Below are 17292 nucleotides of genomic sequence, written 5' to 3'. Positions count from 1 at the left end.
AAAGTTCTGATTTAGAATGCTGCATGTAACACTCTCATGAAGAGAAAAATACAAATGTCTTACATGGATCACTGCTGAACATAGCAGTAGGAATATGAACTAGAAGTTATTGAACAGTTACTATATACCTACTCATTCTCCAGGCTTTTACTTCTTTGTCAGAATTTTATTTGATCCTCCCAGCCACCTTTCCTCTGAGGTAGATAACCCTTTATCCCCATTTTACAGACGAGGAAACTCAGTCCCAGCAAGATTAAGTAACTTGCCCAAAGGTATAGCTAGAAATTGACTGAGCCGAGATAGGAACCCAAATCTGTCTACAAAGGCTGAATTCTTAACCACGTGCTTAATAAATGGCAATCATTATTGTTATTGTCATAAAATACAACACTTTATCTGCAGGAATACAAAGATGCTCCCAACATATAAGCGAAAATACAGGCAACAAGATTGCACATAGTCTGTGGTACTATTAAAAATAGGTAAATGATAGATGGATAGGAGGAAAACTACTAGAACAATCTTTGCCAAAAGCTTGAGTGATTTTCTCTCGTGATTTTTTGCTTTTTTCTCCCCCTTGGTGCTTTTCTTTGCCTTCCAATGTTCTTCGTGAAGCATGTATAAATTTTGCCATTAGGAAAGAAGTGTGTGAGTGTGTGTGTGTGTGTGTGTGTGTGTGTGTGTGTGTGTGTGTGCTTTAAAAGCCAGAGGGAATAGAGAAGATGGCAAAGTAGGCCAAAGAAGCTGGAATTGCAGTTATTTAAATCTTGCCCACAATTGCAATTTGGGGAGTTCAAAGTTATCTCAAAATGATGAAGCAAAAGTCTTAAGCCATCTGCCCGCTAGACCAAGTGAAGCCAAGTGACAGTGACAGAGAGAAAGTCCTTTAAACAATGACCTAAAGGGTGTGCTGTGAGCGGGGAAACAGAATGAGGGGAAAGTGGTAAAGTTCATCTAAGGAATGATAGAGGTTTTCTTCCTAACGACCCTCCCTCCTAAGCCATTGTATTTGCTGCTTGGATTCAGTCAGCTCCAGCTTGACTGAGAAAGACCAGAGCAGTCAGGGGAGAAGGGGCAGAAAACCTTCAGCCTGGCCCCCAAGACAAATCCCTAGGAGTCTGGCAGGAGGCAGCCTTGCTGATTCCAGGCCTATATTTTTCATTTCTTGTTTTAACAGTCATAAACGCCTTCCGATGCCAAAGCAGAACATGACTTTAATCCAGATAAAATAAAATTCCCAAACCCTGAAAACTATACAGAGATTTACAAGCCAATTTTAAAAAGCAAAAGCCTCGGTTCCAAGAGTGGCACATTCCACATGGCCAGCACCGGGGGCTGCCCGGTGGCCTGGCCTCCTGGGGACGAGGTCCCAGGGCTCACCACTCAGCCCCCAAATCCACAGCCCCTTTGGCAAAGAGAATGCAGGCAAACTCGGCCCTTGACGTGGACTCTTCTCAGATTCCTGGGCTCTGGGGTCTCTTGGCTTTCAGGAGTCCTAATAGATTCCAGCTCCCCTCTCTCCGCCTCCCCTCCACCCCCCAGCTGTTGCAGAAAACCACAGTCAACCTCAGCTGCCAACTTTTCTCTAAGTAAACACAGAATGTAGCAGGAGATCAGCTCAGTTCCATTCCCAGCACTGGAGGTTGGGTCAAGCCTGGCCTGATACCAACCTCAAGAACCCAGGCTAGGGTGGGTTCTGAGGTAACCATGGGCTGCCACTTAGCGAAGCCTTATTATGTGCTAAATGCCGTATGGATATGAACTCAGTTAACCCCATTGATCCTCTGAGGTGGGACCTTTGTATATTAGATTTCATCGCTTTGCTCCTCTAGGTCTTCTGGCCCCTTTCACCTCTTGCTCTGAGCCCAGGAGGCTGACCTGTGTGAATGGCACCACTGGGCTCCCATGCATTCTGGCCTCTGGTTGGGTTTGCCCAAGAAGAGAAGAGGCGCTGGCAGGAGATCAGAGGAAGGAAGCCAATGAGTTGGGGCCGTTCATCCCCCAGATTCCTCCTTGCTGTGTGGCTATGGGCTGGCTGTGCCTCTTCCAAAAGCCACAGCTCCTGTTGAGTGATTCTCTCCATACGGCTCCCCTTTCCAGGTTCTGGAATTAACCCTTCTCCTTGCTCCTGCGGACCCAGGGCAGGAACAGCGCCTCCCTCTGCTAGCCCCAGGTACTGCACTCTGCCTTGATCTCTCCCAGCACTGCCCACACCTGTGCAAATAATCTCTCTATTAAACTCCCCTCAGATTACCTGACTTCAGTGCGCCCTCTGTTTCCTGCCAGGCTGCTGACCAGTGCATTTGCATCATCTCTGGTTTATAGAGGAGGAGACTGAAGCTTGGAGAAATTAAGTCACTTGCCCAGGGGCAATTATCTGGGATTTGAATTTGGATCAGCCTGACTCCAGAGCCCATGCTCTTAACCTCCTAACTACTTTGTAAAAAATAAAATGAAATAAGCTTTTATTCGGTGCCTATTGTGTGCCATACAGTGTGCTAAGCCCCTCATGCCTTCGTTTCGCAGGCACTCTATGGACAATACTATTAATGCTTACTATCTCCGTTTCACAGATGAGAAAACTGAGGCTCAGAAAGGGAAATTCATCTGCCCATGGACACAAAGTTAAAGAGAGGCAGAGCTGAGGCATGAACTCAGGGCTACCCCAGCCTTCTCTCCAGCTTAGGTAACCTGCTTTCCACAGAAACCGTGGGGATCAGTGGAAGCCAGAAGAGAGAATGAATCCATGTTCCAAGAGGACCTCCCAGGGTAGGGCTGGAGAAGTGGATTCATTCATCATGTCCAAGAGACAAGCTGGAGTGGAAGCTGGAAGGCAGAGCCAGAGGCTGGGGGACTGTGGGAACAGAGGCAGGGCCAGGCCAGGAGTGGGAAGGTGGTCCAGGCCTTTGCCAGGAGGAGGGCTGGGTCCCTTGGGACACCTGTGTGATAGTGCTGACTGCATGGGGCTCCGATGGGGACTGTTCATATTGACGAACATTTACTGAGTGCCCACTGTGTGCCAGGCACAGTGCTTGGCTCTGGGGCCACCTGTGTTGGGGCTGAGGGGCCAAGAACAGGTCCATCCCGTGGACGGAAAATACTGTGGTTTGGGGCTCAGATATGAGGCCATTTGCCTTGCCCATCTCCTCATCCCTAGAAGCCCTACTATTCAAGGCTACCCCCAAAACACCTCTCCACACTGTGGTGTCCCAGTGCAGTCCATATTATACTCGACTCTGCCTTTTTCCCCAGTCCCCAGCCCAACAAACTAAACCGGTCTCTGCCGGATCTCTTTTCTCTTGTTGACCTTAAAATGTACCACCCCCCAAATGTCTGTCTATCACCATCTATTGTATAGCTTTATTCAATTATAACTGACATGCAATAATCTGCTTGCATTTAAACTTTGTAATTTGATACATTTTGACATATGTATATACCTGTGAAAATATCGCCACAATCAAGATGATGAATATATTACCACTCAGAAAGCTTCCTCGACTGCCTTTGTCATCCCTCCTGTCTGCCTCACATCCCAACGCCCAGGCCACTGTTGATCTGCTTTCTATCTCAGATATTATATAAATGGAAGAATATATATATATATATATATATATATATATATATATATATACACAGAAGTCTGGCTTCTTTCACTCAGCATAATTAATTTTAGATTCATCCATGTTGTTGTGTATATCAGTACTTCATTCCTTTTCACTGCTGAGTGGTATTCTATTGTACGGACATACCACAATTTACTTGTTTATTTGTTTCTCTGTTTATTTCCTTCCTTCCTTCCTTCTTCCCTCCTGTCTATCTATTTATCTACCTACCTATCATCTATCCTTCGTCCACCTATCTATTCACTTCCTTTAGAATTGAGCCTATTTGTAAGGATGTTCATCACAGCATTTATATTTAATAGCAAAAGCACTTATAACAACCTACATGTCTGCCCATAGGGAAATGATTAAATAAAGTTTAATAAGGCCTTGGAACCTCGTCAGAGGAGAGCCAAATACAGAATCCTAAGCCAGCTTGCTGCAGTTGCCAGGAGGGCTGTGTAATTCTTGGTTCATGGCTAACTTTCTACTGTGCCCTGCCACAGTTCTTGATTGGATGGAGATAAAACCATTCACTGACACCTGGCTAGCATGTCCAAAGTGCCACCTCTCCTTGTTTCTTTGCTTTGTGAATATCTATCTATCCGTCCATTCATCCATCTATCATCTATGCACCCACACATCCATCAATCCATCCATCCATCCCTATCTATCATCTATCATTTCTTTATTTATGTATATTTTCTTCCTTTTCCTTTGACCATCCTTTATCTGTCCACTGATACCCATGAGGTCAATAGATGTCAATGTCCTCCTGTAGCTGGAAGAAGACACAGGTTACTTTAATAGTAAATATGACCATCTAGTAAGAACCTATTAGTTACCAGGCACAGCATGAAGAAATCAGAAAGTGCTTAGCACGCAGCCTGACACACATAAGTGTCATGGTAAAGAACATTATATTGAGTTCCTTCCTTTGTTGGTGGTTGTAATTACAGATCTTTGCTACTGCTTAAATAAAACCTCATTCATTCATGACAGTATGTATGAAGGGCAGGTTAAGAGATCCGTCTGCATTAAAAGACCTGTTTAGAATCCTTAAACAAAATGAACCTTTCTTTCTTTTGGTACAGAGCAGAATTTGACAAAGAAAGAGTTCCCAAGTAGTATTACTTCCTGGCTGCTCTAATCAACATTTAAAACTCATCTGGATTTGGCAGGAATTTCTTTGGGTAAGATGAGGTGCTAAAAGCCTTAAAACAGTTTATTCTTTTAAAGACATGAAACGCTCCTTACACAATCTTTACATGGTTATGCCGATAAAGTTTTCTTCACAGGTGGAGCAAAGGTAAACTGCAACTTAGGCCAGGCTGACTTATAACAAATTCCATTATTAGCACAGTTCAAATTAATGAGATTTTCCTTTACTTGGTTTCAAAAGAGGCTCAAAGCCACTTAGTAACTTGAGACCTCTTGCGAATCTCATTACTAGAAGAGTTTTTAAAACACAGTTTGGTCTTTGGTTACCATAGGAAATTGCGAAGGCCCAATGACTGTGTTTCATTCTGGATCCAAGTTTCATGTCGGGTGATTCATTTAAGCTTTGATGATTTTTTAATTTAAAAAATTCCCCATTAATGCTCAAAAAAAGAAAAAAAATCTATTAGCACACGGTGAACACATGAGAGGGATACTGACCAGTCGAGTTCATTGTCTGAGTTCTATGCCAAAAAAAAAAAAAAAAAAGGATGAAAAGTAAACAAAACTTTCAAACTTTACAATATTTACCTTTAAGCTCTTAGTAGCCACAGATGCAAAAGTCTTTACTTGTGTTTTAAGTCGGGAAACCTCCTAAATTAAGTTGGATTTGTCCCAAGGACCAAATCAGAAAATTAATTCATGAACTAAGGCCCTCCAGAAGGTTTTTTCCTTTCATTTTGTTTAATCACTTTTATAGTCCTTTCCTTCTTAGAAGTAATTTGGATTTGATTGCTTCTTCGTGAAATTCTAATGTCAAGACTGTGTCTAATTTCTGTTTTATGAAGAAATCTGGAAACTATACAAAGGAATGAATTGAGATGCAGAGTCAAATAAAATCTGTAATGTGATAACTCTATCAACCCTGCCTGGAAAGATACTGTATTTCAATTAGATCTTGAGACATGTTCTTACATAAACTGACAGCATCGGATTGACAGTGTTCATCTTCCCAGAGAACACAATTTACAAGGACAGAGTAGTGAATTTGGTTCGGTATTCCAAAGGTATGTTGGATTGCTTACCCCACCCCAGCCTGAATAGAGGTGTGATTTAACAGACAGGCTCCCTTTCAGCATAAAATAAAAATGGCAAATATATGAAAAATTCCCACCAGCACACAAAAAAAGGTATTTAAGATTTAAAGTAATAATAATAATAATATTTAGCATTTAAACAGTACTTTACATCTTCAAAGCACTCCATAAACATTGGTTCCAATTCTCCAGGCGTTCAGTGGTCTTTGATGTGGAGAAGAACTCCAGGCACAGTGGGGGAGATAAAGCTACATCCAGAAGAACTGAGTCCAATTAGCTAATTGTAACATTTTCATTTCTTCCCTCGTTCAGTTTCATTTTTTTTCCAACTACCTTTTGTTGTTCTCAGGTAAAGGCCTTGCAGGGTCACCTATGCAGCCCTGCTGGTATTAACCAGGCTCCCATCCAAACTCATCTGCAAGACCCGGCTGCATTCTTTTCCATTCTTTTCCCCAATTCACGGTGAAACGGAAAAACCAAGTCCAACTGGATGACAATTAGACTGATTTTATTCTCAGAGTTTGCCTTTCCAATTTTTCAATGGAGCGAAATACCCTTTTATTTATAAGACCATAGGAGGTACTATGTTTTATAGATAGATTTATTTTAGTCTTGATGCTTTTTTTTTTTTGGTCTTTTCTTAGCAAAACAAGAAGCTAGCTGTCTTGTGTCAGTCTCCACCATTCTTTCTGGAGAGTATGAAATCCAAAAATCCAGGAAGCCCTGGTCTTGATGACTCTGACACCTCCAGCAGCAAAGATTTAACACTTATCCCGACTGGCCATCCTCACTGTAGGTAAGGCTGTGGCAAAGCAGGTAATCTCTTGCAGCAGGCTATGTCCTCCACTCTTGGCAGAAGTGTAAATTGGTGTAACCTTTTTGCAGAATCTATGAAAGTTGCAATCTTTTGTATCCTTTGACTCAGCAGTTCTACTTCCAGGAATTTGTTTTAATGAAAAACTCACACAGGTTTGCAAACAAATGTGCAAGCCCATCAATTTAGCCTTGTCTTGAAGTGAAAAACTGGAGGGTACCAAGGACTCACAGCAAGGGAACTAGTGGAGACAAGTGAGACACAGCCAGACAGCAACATCCACAGCGCTGGCGCTGGTGGGTTAATTACATGGTTCTATGTTTCCTCACACGGAGGGAGGTCTGTGGGCTCAGGACTCATTCATCCTACTCAAGTTTCTTGAGCACATACTATGTTCCAAGCACTGTTCTAGGCAGAGGATGCAGGAGTGAAGAAAGGAGACAATGTCCTTGCCCTCATGGAGCTTACGTTCTGATGGGAACGTTTTTCACAAACAAATAAATACGTATTATCAGGTAATAACATATCTGCTAAGTCAAAAGTAAAAGCAAGGAGCGTGGAAAAGCCCCTTTGGAACACAGTTTGGCAGTTTCATATAAAGTTAAATATATATTTACCATATGGTCCAACCATCCCACTCGTGAGTATTTACCCAAGAGAAATGAAAACTTATATTCACCCCCAAAACTTGTGTGTGAATGTTTATAGTGACTATTTGTAATCACCCTCAAAATGGAAACAACCCTAATGTCATTCAACTGATGAATCGGTAAACAAAATATGGTACATCCATACAATGGAATATTATACACCAACAAAAAGGAAGGAGCCACTAATTCATGCAACAAAATGGAGGAACCTCAAATACATTATGTTGAGTGGAAGGCCACGTACTCTGTAATTTCATTTATAAGACATTCTGGCAAAGGTAAAACATAAGGACAGAGAACAGCTTAGTCATTGCCAGGAGCTTGGGGTGAAGGAAGGGGTTGATTACAAAGGGGCAATTGGGAGGATATTGGAACTGTACTAAATCTCTATTGTGGTGATGCTTACACAACCCTAGATGTTTTGTCAAAACTTGTAGAACTCTACACTAAGGCCAGTGGATTTTACTATATGTAGATCATACCTCAATAAACCCCATTAAGGGAAAAAAGCAAAGTGCAAAAGCTGTATACAGTATGATCCCATTTTTGTAAGTAATAAGAATAATAGCAAATGTTAGAATATGCTTAGGGGGAAAAAAATCTAGATGAATATCCAGTACGCTGAATTGTTAACAGTAAGTGACCTGGGTTGGGGGAAGGCGTGTTTCATTTTCTAAATTACACATTTCTTTGATGCTTGAATATTTTATAGGGCATGTGTTACTTTCAGAATTACAGGGAAAATCGAATTACGATACAAAATTTAATCGTCCGTGCAGGCCAGTCTGTTGTGGTGAGGCACAGAACTCACCTGAGATGCTCAGGCTACATCATGTGACTCTGATTCTGGCTCTGGAGGGCAACTGTCTGCTCGGGCTATTAAAGATACACTGTGACTTTGCAGACCCCTGAGAAGCCTTGGGAGACGCCCTCCTCTTTGGCTTGGGACCCCTGCCCCGCCTCCAGGCAAGGAAGGGCTGCTGTCCCCTCTAAGCTGCTCCTGGGGGGAGCCAGCCCTTTGGTAGCTCCCATGGGACTGATTTTTCTGGACAGAGGTGGAGTGAGGCTCAGGGCTGGCGCTGCCCCCGTCCTCCTGCCATGGAGAAGAGCTGTCTGTGGCCCAAGGTGGTTTAACACCTCTGATAATAACAGACAATGTTTATTGACACTTGCTCTGCGCCAGGCACTGGCCAAGGACTTACTACTTAGTATCAGTTTGTAATTCCTTCGTTTAACAAACATTTGTTAAACACCAACAATGTTCTAGGCACTGAGGATACAGTAGTGAACAAAGAGGAGAAAAAAAAAACAACCTTATATTCTATCACCCTGATATTCTAATAGGAGGAGGGGGAGACAGCAAAAATATATAAAAACGAATATATGTCAGGGGATTTTAGATGCTAAGAGAAAACTAAACAGAGTGAGGGGTGTAAGAAGGAGGGATGGGGCACACTGTCTTAGGTACAGTGGTCCGAGAGGGTCTTTCCACTGTGGGGGCCATCTAAGCCAAGGGGAGGAGAGGCCTGCAAGGCCCAGGGCCCTGAGGCTGAGTCTGTGAGAAGAGCTCCAGGGAGGTCACGGGCCTGCAGCAGAGTATGCATGGGGGACTCTGGCAAGAGAGCAAGAGGCCAAGTCACACAGGGCCCTGCAGGCGCTGATGGAGTGTTTGGCTTTTACCTTGAATGAGGTGGGAGTCTTGGAAGGGTTTAGAGCAGAGGAGCGACATGATCTGACTTAGGTTTGATTAGGCTCCCTCTGACTGCTGTGTGGAAAAGAGAACATAGTTGGGGTGGGAGCAACAGAGGGGCCAGTGGCTTAGGCTTGGAGGTGGCACATTCTGGATATTTCCATCTCAGCCTTCACTTTCCCAATCTGCAAAATGGGATGATAATAGTATCTCCCTCACAGGAGGATTAAACAAGCTCATGGTATTAAAGTACCTGGGCCTGGGCCTGGCACATGGGAAGTGCTCAATAAATATGCCCGTGCTTGTTATTATTATTACCAATGTTCCCATGAAGCCAGGATAATTATGCCCACATTTTGGATGAGAAGACTGAGGCTCAGAGGGGTGAGGCTGCTTCTCCAAGAGCAGATGGCTGGTAAGTGGCAGAGCTGCATTGCTCCAGACCCCTGTGGAACATTTGTGGGGAGGCACAGTGGGCCTATGAAGAAGACAGGAAGCCCAAATAAGGGGCAGAGGGTGTCTAAGCATGGGGGAGCCCTCTAACCTCATCTTAGTACAGATGGCAGCAGTGGCCAAGCTTCAGGTAGGATAGGATCCTAGGATAGGGATAGGATCTACCTCATAAGATAGTTCTGACAAGTAGATACCTGGCATAAAATGAGCTCCGTAAGCACATTCAGAAGACAGCCCCCTCCTGAAAAGATGGTACAGTAAGTAGGAGTGTAACTGGGTATATGGTTGGTGGCATGTCTTTACTGGCCTCCTTCTGGTTGCACCACACGGCAGTGCCTGGGAGAAGAAAGCCCATCTTCTGCTGGGATTTTGAGAAGTGGCTGATTAGATTATAATGAACAGGCGCATTGGGGTGCACGTGCTGTGTAAACAGTGACCTCGTCATAAAGCCACAAATATAGAACAACGCAAAGTGTGGTTTGAGTTATGGCATGGTTAACATGAAATAAAGTCTGCTCACTGGAAAATCGTTTTAAGGGTCTATTATTTTTTTTAAGTGAGGGGAATATTTACCGAGGTATTTTTGGTAGAATAAAGAAGGGGCTTCTATGTTCAGTAACCGTTGTGAAATGCCGGTAGCAAATCCCCATAACACAGCTCGCTAACATTTACAGAAGCTGTTGTGATTAAGTGGGAACCAAGCTACCAGAAAATCTACAAGAAGTCAGCAAAGTAAGATCAAGAGACTATAAAGTAAACAATATATAGAGAATGAAATGTAATTTATGTCCTTGGGGAAGGGATCTGTACCGACAATAGCAACAGAGTGACTCTGTAGATATACTCCATTTCCGTCCTCAACCAACTATTGCAGTCAGCACATTTGAAAATGGAGAAATTGTGTACGCAATTTAAAAAAAACACCAATGGATTATAACTCACCAGCGTCCTGAGAGGTTGGCAACCCATTTTAAAAAGGAAAAACTGAGACTCAAGCGGGAGATATGAGTTGCTTGCCTCATCCTTGCTGAGAACCTATAACCCAGGTGACCGGAGGAGCCCAGTGAACCTGTCACTGAGGCCACGTGAAGACCTCAAGAAAATGATGACTCAAGTTTCACATGTGGCATTTTTCCTGCCTCCAAAGTGCTGCCTGAGCAAAGGAGTGTGCTCTTTCCAAGGTTTGCTTTTAAATAAAATGATCTGTTGCAGAAAAGCAAGATCTGGCCCCCAGGCAGGGACCCAGCCAGCAAGGAGCTGGCACCCCTGTGCCAGGGAGCAGGAAAAGTGTCCTCTCAGGCTGGGAAGTTAAAGTGCCAGATAGTTTGGAGGGAACTGGTCTGGTCCCTGGAGGATGGTGGCCTTTGTCTAATATGCCAGGACCTGGATGTCACTTCTCAAAGAGCAGTATCACACGGGTGGGGTGGCCCCATCAGTTGCCTTCTCACCTATCCAGACCTCAGCTGAAGTCCCTGATTTAGGCCACCAGTGAAAAGACCTTTTCTTCCTTACAAAACCCCTGGACACTTGGGTCTGGCCAGGAGCACAGAAAGCAGAAAGGGTGAGATAGGCTGGCACAGTTGCCAGAGAAGTTGGCATCTCCCCTCCCAGTGCACAGTCTGGCTCTGGGCCACCCGGGCAGGCCGTTTCTTTCGTGAGCATTGAATTCGCACTTGCACAGCCCTGGAGAGGAAAAGTTATGGAATCCACCTCGTGAACACCCTCTTCTCTTAGAGGTGATTTTGTTCACCCTAAAACCAGAGTTGGCTGTCGTAAGTGAGGCCGTTCAGATTCCAAGAGAGTGTGTGTGTGTGTATGTGTGTCCATCCAGAGGAGCAGAATTTAGTTTCATGTGATACATTTCACCACCTGCCACGGCCAGAGCGTGCAATATGTAAACTTAGTGGAGGCCGAAGATTTATGAATGTGGTCACTTGTTTTTGGTCAAGTGGCAGCGTAGTCAAAGAAAAATTTCAGGGGACATTCACACACTTCTTTATTATTGGCTATTAGAAAGCAATTTATCGTGGGCTGCTAAATTCATTCAAAAATCAGCACTACCGGAAGCAAGAGTCCTTTGTATGTAAGTGTAGGTAAAATGCCACTGAGTACAGTTAATTTAAGCTCATTGGGATTTTTAAAAACTCAAATCATGGCTTAAATGATCTCTTTGGTGGTGTTTCTTGGAGTTCCATCTCTGCCTACATTTTATAAAAAGCTCTGGGTCTGAAGAGTCACTGGCATTTATTGAACACCTATTATGTGTTGGGTGGGTGCTGAGTGCTTTGTGTGCAGTAACTCATTGAATACTCACATTGGCTGTAAGAGGCAGATACAAGAATGACCCTGCTTTAGGGATGAGGAAACTGAGGCACAGAAAGTTTAAATCACCGTCCAAGAGGTCAAAAATTCAGTGGCGGGCTTCCCTGGTGGCGCAGTGGTTGAGAATCTGCCTGCCAATGCAGGGGACACGGGTTCGAGCCCTGGTCTGGGAAGATCCCACATGCCGCGGAGCAACTGGGCCCGTGAGCCACAATTGCTGAGCCTGCGCGTCTGGAGCCTGTGCTCCGCAGCAAGAGAGGCCGCGATAGTGAGAGGCCCGCGCACCGCGATGGAGAGTGGCGCCCACTTGCCGCAACTAGAGAAAGCGCTCGCGCAGAAACGAAGACCCAACACAGCCATAAATAAATAAATAAATAAATAAAATTAAAAAAAAAAAAAAAAGTAAAATAACCCAAACTATTGAGTTGGGGAAATGAAACAACTAAAAAAAAAAAAAAAAAAAAATAGTCAGTGGCAAGGCTGGGATCTGGACCAGGTGTCCTCCAGCCCTAAAGTTCTTGCCCTTCGCCAGACCTCAAGCTGCGCTCTGAGCCAGCAACAACTGCTATTGTTTTTACTTCATCCTCTGCACCGCCTTAGGGGAGGGGTTGGAACAGTTAGGAAATCCTTGATGGTTATGAGCAGAGCTGTTATTGCCCAAGGCACCACAGCTTGACTGGTATAAGACCATTCTCTCAGAGGGAACGTAAAACCTCAACTTAAAAACTGAATTATGAAAATGAAGGAATGAAAAGGATAGGCCTGCTTCGTGGAAGCGTCTATAAGTGTCTTTATGGAATTATGGAATGAATGGCCTTGTCCACACCATGTGAGAGGGACCCAAGACCAGTGTTTGTCATTGTGCCAAACCCCTGACTGATCTCACTGGGACTGCCTTTGTTTCTCTTTTTGTTCTCAGCTGCTGACTTGAATAGCAAAAAAAAAATACCTCAAGAGGAAATGCAAATGGTCAAGAGACCTAAGAGAAGATCTACCTCACTGGAGTTTGGGAAAGCAAATTCAAACAGCAATGACACCATTTTTCACCATCAGGTTGGCAAAAATTAAAACAAGATTGGCAACATCCAAATGCTGGCAAGGTGGTGAGGAAGTATCCTCTCTTCCGGTATTGCTTGAGGGAGTGTGAATTGCTACAATGTTTGGGGACAGACTTCTGGTTGTATTTCTTAACAGTAAAAATACACATTTATTAACAATAAAAAAGCAATCCTATTTTGGGGACTTTATTCTACAGAAATAAAAGTGTCAGTACATAAGGATATATGGATAAGGATATTTACTGAACCCTTATTTATAGTAGGAAAAAACTGGAAACCACCCGAAGGTTCAGAAATAGGGGAATAATTGGATAAATTATGGCACAGGTGTTCTATGAAACACTATACAACGAATAAAAGATGGAGTTGGATCTAGATATATAGGCCTAGAAGTATATTTGTGATAAATTAAGTGAAAAAAAAAGCAGCTTGCAAAGTAATATATGTGACATGATCCCTTTTTCATAAAAAGTAAAAAAAAAAAATTCCCTTACGAGTGTGTGTTTACATTGCATGATTTGGTATGAGCTTGTAGGAAGCAGAGTAAGGATTCATAACAATTTGGTTGAGTTTGGTTAACTCAGTGGTAGAGAAAAGAGTGTTCCTTTTTCCTTGGCATACTCCTGTGTTGTTTAACTTGTTACAGCTAGCATTTTGTAACTTTTGTTATTTACAATAAGATAAATCTAATAAAGCTGAGGTTAAAGGGAAAAAAACCCCAGGTGATGTGATTGGGTGCCACTTTCCATTGTTCGAGGATGGCCAAGTGACTGTGCTTGTTATAATTTATTGATCACTGCCGATGGGGCTGTGCAATGTGCTAAGACCTCGCCCTGTGCGGTCACTCTGGGAGGTCAACCCACCGGGAGAAATGGGGGTCACAGGGCTTAAGTGACCTGCTCAAGGCTGCACAGCTAGTGCACCACAGAGCAGAGATGGGAACCCAGGTCTGTCTTACTCTGAAGCTGTATTCTTAACTCCTACAAAATACTCCCACCCTGCAGCTGTGGCGACTTCCTGTGGTCTTTCTAATAGGGTGGTTCCTCCTCTGGTTATATTTTTGCTTCCATTTTCTCTCTGCCATTACATTTGGTAACCATGAAAGGGAACTAAACTGTCATTCTCAGAATAAGACCTGAGACTTGTGCAGAGGGGCACGGTCTATTTCCTGCCTGGGCAGTTAGGCGTTTTCACAAATGGGGAAACTTGGTCATGAACAAGGATGCTTCTGACGAGCCCCCCACATGGGGAACTGGACTCAGAAGTACCTGGTGTCTTGCTGCTTCCTAGTCACCAGTATGGGTTTGGGTTGGTTTTGATCTTATCTCCTGAGGCTCTCCATCACCTCCCATTGCTTTCTCTATTAAAGACTCTGCAGATATTTATCAGTCATCTCCACAGTGCAGAGTCAAGGGTTTCTTTGCTAGAAATGACCTAGCATGGAGGATCACCCAGGTTGCCTTTTCACACAGGAGGAAACTGAGGCCCAGAACAGTTGGGAGGCTCGTCTAAGATAACAGGGCCGCTCAGTGGCACATCTGAGACTAGAACCTGGTTCCCTTGGGTCCTCATTCTGTACTTATGTTGCCAGGGCAATTGCACACTGCACTTCTGACCTTTTCTCTTCTACTCCAGGGCCTTGGCTTTGACAGTCAAGGAAATCTCCCCAGATGAAGTTTTTATCCCTTTTGCATTGTTTATTTGCTTTTTTGATTGATTATTCTGTTTTCAATTTTATTGATTGATTTGTGTTGTTTAAAACTTATTGTATTGAATAGGTAATATATACATTTGGCTAAAAAAATGTAAAGAGTACAGTGAAAAGTAATTTCTCTTCCCACTGTGACTCTGTATCCCCAGAGGCAACTGATATTACCATTGTCTCTGGTGCAACCTTCCGTGGATATCTCAATTAATAATCTCTTTTTGTGCTAATGATAGTTAGCACTCTCAGTACACATAGTGCTAACTCATTATTTTTAATGGCTGCATGGGATTAAATTATACTGTTAACTACTCCTCAAATAACGGGCATGTAAGTTGATTTCTACAAGCAGTACTATAGTTCACGTCCTTGCACTACAGGTCTTTATACATCTGTGCAAATATCTCTGTAGGATAACCTCCTAGAAGTAGAATTGCTCGGTCAAAGGGAATGTCCATTATAAATTTTGATATTTTCCAAATTGACACCCAAAGCTGTGGTGCTAATTTATATTCCCACTGACAGAGTTCTGCTTCCCTTCACAGTTGCCTAAGCTTTTAAAATATTGTCAATATTTATTATGCTTTTTTTTTGTTTTTTGGCTGCACCACATGGCATGCGGGATCTTAGTTCCCCAACCAGGGATTGAACCCACGCCCCCTGCAGTGGAAGCTCAGAGTCTTAATGACTGGACTGTCAAGGAAGTCCCTTATTATGGTTTTAATTGCTGTTTTTCTTATGATGAGTGTCTTAGTCTGCTTGTTGGGCTGCTCTAACAAGTTACCATAGACCGGGTGGCTTAAACAAGAGAAATTTATTCTTCACAGTTCTGGAGGTTGGGAAGTCTAAGATCAAGGTGCCAGCCAATATGGTTCCTGGTAAGAACCCTTTTCCTGGTTCTGTCTTCACAGGGCAGGGGGGTTGGGGGGTGGGGCAAGGTGGGGAGAGAGTGAGATGGAGGGAGGTTAGGAGGGAGGGAGGGAGAGTGTTTGAAGGCTGGAAATCTTTCCTGTCTCTTCATACAAGGGCACTAATCCAATCATGAAGGCTATACCCTTGTGACCTAATTACCTGCCAAAGGCTCTATCTCCAAATACCATCACAATGGGAAAGTTACAGCGTATTAATTTTAGGGGGACACCAACATTCCGTCCATTGCAACAAGTGAGGTTGAACATCTTTTTATATATTTGAAAGCCATATGTCTTTCCTACTCTGTAAACTGTCCATGTCCTGTTCTCATTTTTCTAATATTAGGTTGCTTTGGGAGACTTTTAAAAAACTTACTGAAGAATGAGAATTTGGTGACCAGGTGTGTAAGATGATATCCTGGGATATAAACACACCTGGATATGATGGACCATCACACTGTCTGATTGCTCAGGCCGAAGTAACACCATGCATGTTGATAAAGTGGTTTGACTGTTTTTTCCTAAACATTTTCATCAACAAATCTTAATAGAAATGCACAAAATTGGCCTGAGGTCAGTGGGTCAGCAATTGGGACCCCTTTTTGACAGATTGAGAAATGAGGGTCAGAGAGTTGAACCATGGTGGTCAAGGTAACACAACAGGGGGTGCCAAAGTCATCTACAGGCCTCTGCTCACAGAGCCTTCTGGATTCAGGTTTGGGCTCTGAGCCACATACACCTGGGTTTGAGCCACTCACTAACTGGAGAGTTTGGAGGTGTCACTGCACTTCTGAGCCTTGACTTACAGTCTAAGGATAATAACAGTATCTTCTTTATGTGGCTGTTCTGAGGACTATGTGAAATAACGTAGGTACATTCGTTATAACAGTGTCGGTGGGTTATAACATAGTGTCAGCCATGATAATACTACACTTTATAACATGCTGCTCCTGGGTTTTGCTTTAGCAGTTACTTGTGGTAGTTCCAAAGCTCAATTCGCATGTCTAAGACTTCTTTCCTTTTATTACACTCCATCTTTCTGCTGTTTTCCCACTCTTCCTTTTTTTTAATCCAATCTACATGGCTCTTCCACGTTTGGGGGCTTATTAATGAAGTTATCTCCTCCCCACCTTTCCAGGGAGCACACGCCTTGAGGGCTGGGAAAGAGCCTCCTTATACTGGCATTCCTTCGGACTCCCATGCCGTATGCTCAAGAAATGTTGGTTATTGACTGAATGGAGCCAGGAGGGAAGGTCTGCTCCCAACCAGCCCTAGTACAGTGTCTGGTAGTTTAAAAAAAAAAAAAAAAATATATATATATATATATATATTCTGGCACAAAGCAAGAGATCAGGAAGCATTTATGCAAAGAATGAATGCATACACACAGTGCTTAGGAGTAAGGGCTCGAAAGGCATTTCTGTATTCACAGTAAGCGCTCCCTGGGTGAGGCTTATAAACCTTAACGCAAGACCTTAGCTGCGCTGTGCCTGGGTGCAGGGGTTCGAATCCCACCTCCTCCTCTTCCCAGCTGTGCAACCTCGGGCAAGTGACTTAATCTCTTTGTGCTTCAGTTTTCTCATCTGCAAAACGCGGAGGACGGAGTGAGACCTCGAGGAGACACCCCCGAAGCACTTGGATCTTCTGCTTGGCCCACGGCGAGCCCTTGCCACCCAGCCGGCCGGGGCGGTCCGGGGCACAGGCAAGGGGCCCCGAGCCCTCCGCAGCCACCTCCACGGGCATTCCCGGGGCTCGCAGTCGCGCCCAGCGGAGGTCTGTGCACCCGAGGGGGCGGGGCGCGGGGCCGCCGGCCCGGCCGCTGCCCGCGC

This window comes from Balaenoptera borealis (genome assembly GCF_965194805.1).
Source record: "Balaenoptera borealis genome assembly, chromosome: 14".
Classification (NCBI taxonomy): domain Eukaryota; kingdom Metazoa; phylum Chordata; class Mammalia; order Artiodactyla; family Balaenopteridae; genus Balaenoptera; species Balaenoptera borealis.
Note: the sequence above shows the minus strand (reverse complement) of the source record.